The following is a 12143-nucleotide window of genomic DNA, read 5'->3' as shown; positions in this document are numbered from 1 at the left end:
ACCTATAAGAATGCAGGAACAGCCTGTACGTAATGGTCTCGTAGAACAATAGACCCTCAGGCTGCCGTCACACTATCAATATTCGGTCAGTATTTTACATCAGTATTTGTAGCCAAAACCAGGAGTGGAACAAATAGAGGAAAAGTATAATAGAAACATATGCACCACTTCTGTATTTATCACCCTCTCCTGGTTTTGGCTACAAATACTGATGTAAAATACTGACCAAATACTGCTAGTGTCATATCTTGTTCAGGCTGAAACAATCAAGGTCTCATAACAGCTATGAACTTTAACCTAGTAAGAGAATTTATCTCAAAACAGCAAGATTGAGTTGAAAAGCACAAGATGAAGCCTCCTTTAATTTTTCTTAGTTTAACCCTTCACACCTGAAGATCTTGCCATTATCAGAATCCACTCTACATCACCGGCGTCTCCATTTTTTTTTTTTTTCAAGATCATGCATACCTCTCACTTAAAGGCCGGCTTCACACTTGCGAGTTTTACGGACGTAAGAGCGCAGAAACTACGTCCGTAAAACTCGCAAAAAATACGGCACAATTATTCTCTATGCCCCTGCTCCTATCTGCCGTATTTTACTGATCAGTATTATACGGCTTTCTACGGCCGTACAAAATCGCAGCATGCTGCGTTTGTCACCGTACTGCGCAAGAAATACGCCAATGAAAGTCTATGGAAGCGTGAAAAATACGGATTTCACACGGACAAGCAGTGTGACTTGCGAGAAATACGCAGCGCTGTTAGAGAGAAAAGCCGGTAATTCAGTGCGGTGTACAGTAAAATCACACTGACAGCTTACAGTCCAATAGGTAGAATAAATGTGTACACATAGAATAGGTATGAATAGGTATGTATATATATATATATATATATATATACACAGTGGGGCAAAAAAGTATTTAGTCAGTCAGCAATAGTGCAAGTTCCACCACTTAAAAAGATGAGAGGCGTCTGTAATTTACATCATAGGTAGACCTCAACTATGGGAGACAAACTGAGAAAAAAAAATCCAGAAAATCACATTGTCTGTTTTTTTAACATTTTATTTGCATATTATGGTGGAAAATAAGTATTTGGTCAGAAACAAAATTTCATCTCAATACTTTGTAATATATCCTTTGTTGGCAATGACAGAGGTCAAACGTTTTCTGTAAGTCTTCACAAGGTTGCCACACACTGTTGTTGGTATGTTGGCCCATTCCTCCATGCAGATCTCCTCTAGAGCAGTGATGTTTTTGGCTTTTCGCTTGGCAACATGGACTTTCAACTCCCTCCAAAGGTTTTCTATAAGGTTGAGATCTGGAGACTGGCTAGGCCACTCCAGGACCTTGAAATGCTTCTTACGAAGCCACTCCTTCGTTGCCCTGGCGGTGTACTTTGGATCATTGTCATGTTGAAAGATCCAGCCATGTTTCATCTTCAATGCCCTTGCTGATGGAAGGAGGTTTGCACTCAAAATCTCACGATACATGGCCCCATTCATTCTTTCATGTACCCGGATCAGTCGTCCTGGCCCCTTTGCAGAGAAACAGCCCCAAAGCATGATGTTTCCACCACCATGCTTTACAGTAGGTATGGTGTTTGATGGATTCAACTCAGTATTCTTTTTCCTCCAAACACGACAAGTTGTGTTTCTACCAAACAGTTCCAGTTTGGTTTCATCAGACCATAGGACATTCTCCCAAAACTCCTCTGGATCATCCAAATGCTCTCTAGCAAACTTCAGATGGGCCCGGACATGTACTGGCTTAAGCAGTGGGACACGTCTGGCACTGCAGGATCCATGGTGGCGTAGTGTGTTACTTATGGTAGGCCTTGTTACATTGGTCCCAGCTCTCTGCAGTTCATTCACTAGGTCCCCCCGCGTGGTTCTGGGAGTTTTGCTCACCGTTCTTGTGATCATTCTGACCCCACGGGGTGGGATATTGCGTGGAGCCCCAGATCGAGGGAGATTATCAGTGGTCTTGTATGTCTTCCATTTTCTAATTATTGCTCCCACTGTTGATTTCTTCACTCCAAGCTGGTTGGCTATTGCAGATTCAGTCTTCCCAGCTTGGTGCAGGGCTACAATTTTGTTTCTGGTGTCCTTTGACAGCTCTTTGGTCGTCACCATAGTGGAGTTTGGAGTCAGACTGTTTGAGGGTGTGCACAGGTGTCTTTTTATACTGATAACAAGTTTAAACAGGTGCCATTACTACAGGTAATGAGTGGAGGAAAGAGGAGACTCTTAAAGAAGAAGTTACAGGTCTGTGAGAGCCAGAAATCTTGATTGTTTGTTTCTGACCAAATACTTATTTTCCACCATAATATGCAAAAAAAATGATAAAAAAACAGACAATGTGATTTTCTGGATTTTTTTTTCTCAGTTTGTCTCCCATAGTTGAGGTCTACCTATGATGTAAATTACAGACGCCTCTCATCTTTTTAAGTGGTGGAACTTGCACTATTGCTGACTGACTAAATACTTTTTTGCCCCACTGTATGTGTATATGTATATATATATATATATATATATATATATATATATATATATATATATATATATCAGTGAGACGCATCTATGTATATATATTACTATTTATTCCAGCGCTATACAGCTTGAAAGCCGGTAATTCAATTACCGGCTTTTTCTTTCTCCTTCCTAAAACCCGACATGATTTGAGACATGGTTTACATACAGTAAACCATGTCTTCTCTCCATTTTTTTTGCAGATTCCACACTACTAATGTCAGTAGTGTGTATCTGCAAAATTTGGCCATTCTAGCTCTTAAAATAAAGGGTTAAATGGCGGAAAAAATTGGCGTGGGCTCCCGCGCAATTTTCTCCGCCAGAGTAGTAAAGCCAGTGACTGAGGGCAGATATTAATAGCCTGGAGAGGGTCCATGGTTATTGGCCCCCCCCTGGCTAAAAATATCTGCCCCCAGCCACCCCAGAAAAGGCACATCTGGAAGATGCGCCTATTCTGGCACTTGGCCACTCTCTTCCCATTCCCGTGTAGCGGTGGGATATGGGGTAATGAAGGGTTAATGCCACCTTGCTATTGTAAGGTGACATTAAGCCTAATTAATAATGGAGAGGCGTCAATTATGACACCTATCCATTATTAATCCAATTGAATGAAAGGGTTAAATAAAACACAAACATTATTTAAAATTATTTTAATGAAATAAAAAAATATAGTTCTTACCGATAACGGTATTTCTCTGAGCCCATGACGGCACCACGGAGAGAGGGGATCCGCCCACCAAGGACAGGAAACCTACGGATAAAAAGGCGGTACCACTCTCCTGCATCAGTTTGTTTACATAGATAACGATGGGAGACTACTAAGACATTTGTAAAATAATTTTAACTGCTTAGCATAACAAGATACCGCGTGAATTCCAACTATAAATGGATTATGGCACTATTTTAAGGTGTACACCCATAAGTGAAGGGAGGGAATGTACGGGTGCCGTCATGGGCTCAGAGAAATACCGTTATCGGTTAGAACTATATTTTTCTCTGATCGCCCATGACGGCACCACGGAGAGATTTGAATAGATGGTACATTCAGGGAGGGACCACCGCCTCCAGAACCCTTTTACCGAAAGTAAGGTCTGAAGAGGAGATTAGGTCCAATCTATAGTGCCTATAGAATGTGGATGGTGAGGACCAGGTAGCAGCTCTACATATCTGGTCTATGGAAGCTCCGGCCTTCTCCGCCCAGGAAGTTGCTACTGCCCTCGTTGAGTGAGCCTTAACCTCCCCAGGAACGGACATCCCACTTGCTGAATAAGATAGACTGATGGCGTCTGTGATCCATCTTGCTATGGTGGCCTTAGATGCTTTTTTCCCCTTCCGGGGACCCTGAAAACACACAAACCGAGAGGAATCCTCCCTACTCTCTCTAGTGACTTCTAGGTAGTGTAAGAGACATCTCCTTACATCTAGTGTATGTAGTGTTTGTTCCTCCTCGTTCTTAGGATTGGGGTAGAAGGAGGGGAGAGATATCTCTTGAGACCTGTGAAATTTTGAAGCCACTTTCGGGAGATATGCTGGGTCTGTTTTTAGAATAACCCTATCCTCTAGAAATTGTGTGTGAGGAAGGCAGGCTGATAGAGCTTGTAAGTCACTGACCCTACGGGCAGAAGTGAGTGCAACTAATAGAGCGGTTTTGAGGGATAGCGTTTTTATAGTAGATTCATGCAATGGTTCGAATGGAGGACTAGTCAGTGCTTTAAGGACCACGTTTAAGTCCCATTGAGGAACCACTTTTACTGGTAGAGGCCTAGATCTTCCTGCTGCCTTAATGAATCTAGAGATCCATCTATTTGAAGCTAGGTCAAAATTAAATAGGGCTCCTAATGCTGCCACGTGAACTTTTAGTGTGCTGGTGGCTAACCCCATATCCAGGCCATTTTGTAGGAACTCTAATATGGAATTGATGGGAATCTCTTTCCCTATTTTTGCACCTGAAAAGGACAGGAACTTTTTCCATATTTTGCCGTACTGTTTCGTTGTAACCGGCTTCCTACTTTTTAACAGAGTTGAAATTAACCCCGAAGAGAACCCTCTGTTTTCTAATATTTTCCTCTCAAGAGCCAGGCTGTCAAGTGCAAGTTCTTGACTTGTGGATGACAGATAGGGCCCTGTGACAACAGATCCCGGAGGTCTGGTAATACCCAAGGGTCGGATATTGACATTTTCCTCATCCATGAGAACCAAGGTCTCTTCGGCCAGAACGGGGCAATTAAGATGACCAGCGCCCCGTCCTCCCGAATCTTCCTCAGCACTGCTGGAATCAGAAAGAGGGGAGGAAAGGCATAGACCAGATGATGACCCCAGGGGATCAGGAACGCGTCCACAGCTACTGGGTTCCCCAGGGAAGATAGGGAGCAAAAGGAGGCTACTTTTTTGTTTAAATGGCTCGCGAAGAGATCTATTTTGGGAACACCCCATTTTTGTGTGATCTGGGTGAATATCTCCGCATTTAGTTCCCATTCCCCCTGTTTTAGGCTGGATCGACTGAGGAAGTCTGCCTTGTAATTGTCTACCCCCTTTATGTGTAGGCTTGTCAGGGATAGAAGGTTGTTCTCGGCTAACTGAAGGATTGAGTTGGTCACTTCCATTAGGCTTTTGGAACGGGTACCCCCCTGATGGTTTATGTAGGATACTACTACCTGATTGTCTGACATCACTCTTACGTGGTGAGATTGAAGGACCCCCGAGAATTCCTGAAGGGCAAATTTTACGGCCAGGAGTTCCTTCATATTGGAGGAACTGTTTGCCAGGGAAGGGGACCAAATGCCCTGAGCTACCAAGTCGCCCAGATGAGCTCCCCACCCTGAGGGGCTTGCGTCCGTAGTTAGGACCTTTGATATTGGGATCAGCCATGGAACTCCCTGGGAAAGATTTTCCCGCAACGTCCACCAAATCAGAGAGTGATTGGTGCGAGGAGATAATGTTAACCGCCCTTCTAAATACTCTCCTAGGAGGATTTGCTCTGAAAGTAGCTGCCATTGGAGATCTCTTGAGTGTAGTTGGGCCCACTGGACCGCAGGAATGCACGAGGTCATAGAGCCTAACAGGGACATGCCCTGACGGAGAGTTATAGAGGGGAGAGATTGTACTCTTAACGCTAAACTCATTATCTTTTGTATCTTGCTCTCTGGGAGCCGGCATTCCATTTTCCTGGAGTCTAGAGTGAGACCTAGGTACTCCTGAACCTGAGAAGGCACCAGTCTGGATTTCTCTAGGTTTATTAGCCAGCCCAGGTCTTTTAGAGAGTGAGTCACTAAATCTAGCTGATTCATACAATGTTGCGGGGAGGAGCCTATCACCAGAAAATCGTCCAGATATGGTACGATCAGGGTGTTTTCTTCCCTGAGGTGAGCCATTACCTCCGCGACCAGTTTTGTAAAGACCCTCGGGGCTATTGCTAGGCCAAATGGTAGGGCTGTGAACTGGAAGTGACTTAGGACTCCCTTGATGTGGATTGCCATTCTCAGGAATCTTTGGTGATCCTTGTGTATTGGGACGTGATAATACGCGTCCTTCAGGTCCAGGACCACCATGAAGCATTGAGGAAACAGCATTTTGATTGATGACTTTATTGTTTCCATCTTGAACGCCTGAACCTCTAGGTAATTGTTTAGGTTCCTCAAATTGATAATAGTCCTGAAGGAACCGTCTGGTTTCTTCCTCAGGAATAGAGGGGAATAGTACCCTTGCCCTCTTTCTTGAGGGGGAACTTCCAGGAGTACTCCTTTTACTAACCCCACAATCTCTTTCTCCAGTGTTAACTGTTCTTCTGCCGAGGATCTCATAGGTGTTATCTTGAAAGAGGGACGAGGGTACCTCTTGAATGTTAATCTTAGTCCTGATTTTATGATACTTAAGATCCATTGACTGGAGGTGATCTTTTCCCAGGCTGGGAGAAAGAGGGATAATCTCCCTCCCACCTGGGGCGAACCTTCATTGTGGAGGTTTCTTGCTGTCATTGAGGTTTTTGTTAAAGATGAACCCTTTATTCTTCGTCTTCTTATCTTCCCACTTCCCCTGGCCTCTCCCTGGGTTCTTACGGAAAAACCTCTTGTTCCGAAAGGGCTTTCTATAAGAGGGGAGACCCAGAGAGGGGAAGGACTTTTTCTTGTCTCCTGCTTTTTCCAGGATGTCATCTAGAGTTGACCCGAACAGAAACTCTCCTTCACAAGGGATGGTGCACAATTTCGTTTTTGTCTGTAGGTCGCCCGGCCAATTCTTAAGCCAGAGAGCACGTCTAGCCGCATTAGCAAACACTGCTGCTCTGGCGGATAGCCTGATGGAGTCGGCCGAGGCGTCGGCTAGGAAAGCCGCGGCCCCTCTCATTACGGGTAGTGTGTTTAGAATTGAGTCCCGGGAAGTTTTCCCCTTCAATTGACCTTCTAGTTGGTTTAGCCAGATCATCAGCGAGCGTGAAGTACATGCTGCTGCAACTGCTGGCTTCAGGCCTCCTCCTGCTGCCTCCCAGGACCCTTTGAGAAAGGCATCTGCCTTCTTGTCCATGGGGTCTTTTAGAACCCCCATGTCCTCAAACGGGAGGGCGAATTTCTTTGAGGCTTTAGCAATCGCTACATCTAATTTGGGGGCCTTTTCCCAAAAGGAGCATGATTCCTCCTCAAAGGGGTATTTCCTTTTTGGCGTCAAGAGAGTCTTCCTCATGGGCTTCTTCCATTCCTTCTTAATCAAGGCCGCGATTGCTTCGTTAAGCGGGAAAGCTCTTCTCTTTTTCTGTTCTAGGCCCCCAAACATGATGTCTTGTACTGTTTTTTTAGGATGGGAGTCTACCAACCCCATGGTACTTCTCACCGCCTTTATGAGGCCATCAGTATCCTCTAGAGGGAAACAATTATGTCCCCCAGAGGAAGAAGTAGATGATGCAGATGAATCAGAGGAGGGTGAAGACCTTGAACTCTCACTATCACTTTCGGATTTTGAGACCGGAGATGGGGACCTGTGTTTGGACTTCCTCCTTTTTTTCCCACTTTTTAGTGACCTAAAGGTGTCCTCCACTTGCTCCTTAATTAGGGTTTTAAGATCTGTTGCAAACCCTGGAAGGTTTTCAGATACAGTCTGCTGAATGCAGGTATTGCATAGTCTCTTATCCCATGTAGGTGGAAGATCCTCTCTACAGATGGCGCAACTTTTGTGCTTAGTTTTAGCTACGCTTTTCCTCCCCTAAAAGAGACAAATAACATTCTTACTGTCTCTGACATTCACGAAGATCCACTTACCACCTCCAGGACCCATAAATACCGGTTGGGGGTTTTCTGCCTCTGGCTTTCTCCCCGACGCCGTACTGCAGGGGTCCCCAACTCCAGTCCTCAAGGCCCACCAACAGGTCATGTTTTCAGGATTTCCTTAGTCTTGCCCAGGTAATAATTGCATCACCTGTGCAATGCAAAGGAAATCCTGAAAACATGACCTGTTGGTGGGCCTTGAGGACTGGAGTTGGGGACCCCTGCCGTACTGGACTCCTTACTGTGTTGAGACCTTTGGCGTTCCTTGCTGGTGTCCCATCTGCTGTCGCCTTTTTTGCTGCTGCTGCGGCGATGTTGCAGGTGGAGGTGATTCGGGCAAAGGTGATGCCGGATTACTCATACTGCTTGAGTATACGTGAGTATAGTATTTCCTAGAAAGCTCCCAGGCTTTCTAGGCAAGTTCCCACGATCTATAAACAGCCAGCAGAGGGCGCCTCACCGCAAATGAAGCTAAATATAGCTCATTGATCTATATTTAGACTCATTCCCCGGGGTTTTGCAGCGAGGAGCAGCCTGCATTAGCAAAGCTCCTTGCTGCAAAATGTTTTAACCCCTTCAGAAGGATTTACATCGTTGGACGTTACAGATCTGCGGAGGGTAAGTATATTGTTGGTTTATTATGTTTTTTCTTTCACAGAACGAGGGTCTTCAGTGATTGGATTGGGCGTAGAATAAAATACTCCAACAACCATGGTTTTTATTTCATTAAAATAATTTCAAATAATGTGTTTGTGTTTTATTTAACCCTTTCATTCAATTGGATTAATAATGGATAGGTGTCATAATTGACGCCTCTCCATTATTATTCTGGCTTAATGTCACCTTACAATAGCAAGGTGGCATTAACCCTTCATTACCCCATATCCCACCGCTACACGGGAATGGGAAGAGAGTGGCCAAGTGCCAGAATAGGCGCATCTTCCAGATGTGCCTTTTCTGGGGTGGCTGGGGGCAGATATTTTTAGCCAGGGGGGGGCCAATAACCGTGGACCCTCTCCAGGCTATTAATATCTGCCCTCAGTCACTGGCTTTACTACTCTGGCGGAGAAAATTGCGCGGGAGCCCACGCCAATTTTTTCCGCCATTTAACCCTTTATTTTAAGAGCTAGAACGGCCAAATTTTGCAGATACACACTACTGACATTAGTAGTGTGGAATCTGCAAAAAAAATGGAGAGAAGACATGGTTTACTGTATGTAAACCATGTCTCAAATCATGTCGGGTTTTAAGAAGGAGAAAGAAAAAGCCGGTAATTGAATTACCGGCTTTCAAGCTGTATAGCGCTGGAATAAATATTAATATATATATACATATATGTGTCTAATGATATATATATATATATTTTTTTTTTTGGGACACATGGATCATTTCTATAGCGGTATGTTGGTTTTGCAAGCCTGCGAGAAAACCACGCAGTACGGATGCCATACGGATTACATACGGAGGATGCCATGCGCAAAAAACGCTGACACACCCTGCCTACGGAGGAGCTACGGACCACTATTTTCGGGACATTTCAGCGTATTACGGCCGTAATATACGGACCGTATTTTCATACGCTGAGTGTGAAGCCGGCCAAAGAAGAACCTGACTGATTCAATGATGCTAGCAGAAGTGTAGGGCCGGAGTCAAAACAAACATATGAAAAAACAGTCTGAGTCTCCCTGCCGAGAGTTGAACAAGTGTAATGCGAGTACAATCTGATTTTTTGAGGTCAGGCCTGTGTGTTGGAAGGTCCAGTGAGTGGACCGGATTCATGAATACCATATGGAGAGACTGTAGACCTGGATGGTCGCTGGGTTGGAAGGTCCTGAGGGTGGACTGGATTCTTGAATAGCACAGGGTGAGGGCATGATCTCGCAGAGTCTGTGACAGCACTATGTAGGGAAAGCTATGGACCTTCTGAGGGTCTGGACTGTTGGGAGTGCCCTTGTCCCAAGGTATCGGATGAGACTGATCCCAATAAGGCAGCTTCCCTAGAGGCCAGGACTGACGAGAAGTCAGCATGTGGAGCAGGAGCTCCTGTAAGGTAACTCCAGGCAAGGAGTTATAGTAAGTGTAGACAAGTGTCTGCCAGTGGAACAGACTGTTGGTGTTCCGTGGAAGTTAATTAACTGTGCAGTCACCCACGGTAACTGGATGAAGTGAGGTCCAGCGTGCTTAGAGACTGCAAGCTAATGAACTGAAGCAGTGGGTAAGACTTTGTCACAGTGTGCAGTCGCCCACGGAAACAGATATGGGGAGTTCCGGCGTGTTTAGGGACTGCGATTTAAAGCCATGTACTATGAAGTGCTATGGACTATGTGGTAGGTTCTGTGATGTATAACACGGCCTACAGCAGTTTAGGAGTTCATAATGAACCACATAGACTTTTGTCAGAGAAACGTGCCTGTGTGCCTTAATCACGTGAGTGTCCCCAAAATATGCAGTAACTGCTGCACTACAAAATATGATAGAAGAAAAGCCGGCAATTCATCTGCTGTGTACTGTAAATATTACTGCAGGATAGAAAAGATGGATTACATACAGTAAATACACAGAATAGGAAGATCTATCTATCCTAACCGGTCAGTGTGATTTTACTGTATAAAGCACATGAATTACTGGTTTTTCAAAGGACAACAGTGTGCAAAAATCAGACAGCACTTGCATGGTCCGAGTGCTGTGCAATTTCTCACACCCATAGGCTTACATTGGATAGTCTCAATGGCAATCACAGCATGCTGCGATTTTCTGAATACGCCCAAAAAAATAAATGGTGATGTGAGCTGCCCCATTGATTAACACTGGTCCGAGTGCTGTGTGATGTTTTCTTGCATAGCACTCGCCCGTATTCTATGGTAGTGTGACGCCGGCCTAACACTGGGGCTGCACAATGACATTAAAAAAAAAAAAAAAAAAAAAAAAAAAAAAAAAAAAAAAAAATCGGTCGCATTGCCAACCACAAGGTACAGAGACCATGACAAGGAAGTCACAGAGAGTAGTGACTAATTGGATTTTTTTTTTTTGCTTGTCATGGTCTCGGCACTTTGCAGGTTTCAATATGACCCCTTTCACCTGCATTACGCTACAATCCATGGCCGCGCGACTTGCATTGTGGCCAAAGTCGCTGTGCAGCCTCAGAATAAGCGACATAGCTGGACAACATCAGAGTCCTGCTGAATTGTACATGACCAACGCCATGCTGCTTTTTAGGTCATGTTCACACATGCCAGATTCTGAAACTCACATCTGTAACCAAATAACACTTAAAATGCCGCCCACAAAAGCATGACCCTCACAGCGACTGCCATTAGCTCAGTAGCAATGCCGTTTTGAGATTGGTAGTGTGACTACTCGGGGGGAAATGATGTCTATTCAGCGGGGCTGTCAGGCAGCACATCCCTAGCAACATGTCTGTCCCACATCTACAGCTCAGGGGCAGAAGAGGACGTCTGACAATACTGGTGTGAAAAGTTCTGCTACTTTTTAATAAGTTGTGCAGACATTTCTCTTCAATTTTCACTCTCCACTTGCTGACATTGAATGGACACTGACGATATAATCAATACAGCTCTGCTACATCTGCAATTGCTGCATCATGCCGGATTTCAGAAACACCCATATTATGATGTAAAGCCATAAACTTAATCTCTTCCCCTTCAGCAACGATTTCGCCTTTCAAACAGGAAGCCTGGCTTTGTCACACCAGGGTGGTCCGCTTACACAACATCCACTTCTGCTGCGCCAGGAAATAACCACCTACATTATTGCCAAGTCACAGTGAACACTTCAGAACATGATGTAACATGGAGGTAAACGAGAGATTATTTCTCTCTGGGACCATTTATATTTTTGTTATACACATTAAGCCTCATTTTCCAGAAAGGCCATGTTTCCCATAGCAACCAATCGTAGAGCAGCTTTAATTTTTCCAGAGCACTTTGAGAAATGAAAGCCAAGCTCTGATTGGTTGCTATGGGCAACATGATGTCTTTCCTAGAAAATGAGGCCTAATTTATTATTACACACAGATTGGACCGCTCAATATTTCATTGATATAATGAGAGAGCAATATTACAGTTACTTGCTAGGGATGTGCCATTGGTTGCCAATCTGCACCATAACAGAATTTATTTCCAACTGGGTTTGTCCAGAACTGAAAAAAAACAAAAAACAAAACAAACATGGCTGCCTTTATTCACAAACCGCTCTACCCCTAATCATAGGTTGTGTGAGATATTACAGGCATTTCCATGGGACAGAGTTGCATTACCAGATACATCCTATGGTCAGGGGTGGCGCAGTTTATGAAAAACATGGCTGTTTTCTTTAACAAACCCCAGACGACCCCTTTAAGG

The sequence above is a fragment of the Ranitomeya imitator genome, chromosome 9 (genome assembly GCF_032444005.1).
Source record: "Ranitomeya imitator isolate aRanImi1 chromosome 9, aRanImi1.pri, whole genome shotgun sequence".
NCBI lineage: Eukaryota > Metazoa > Chordata > Amphibia > Anura > Dendrobatidae > Ranitomeya > Ranitomeya imitator.
This window is presented reverse-complemented; position numbering follows the sequence as displayed.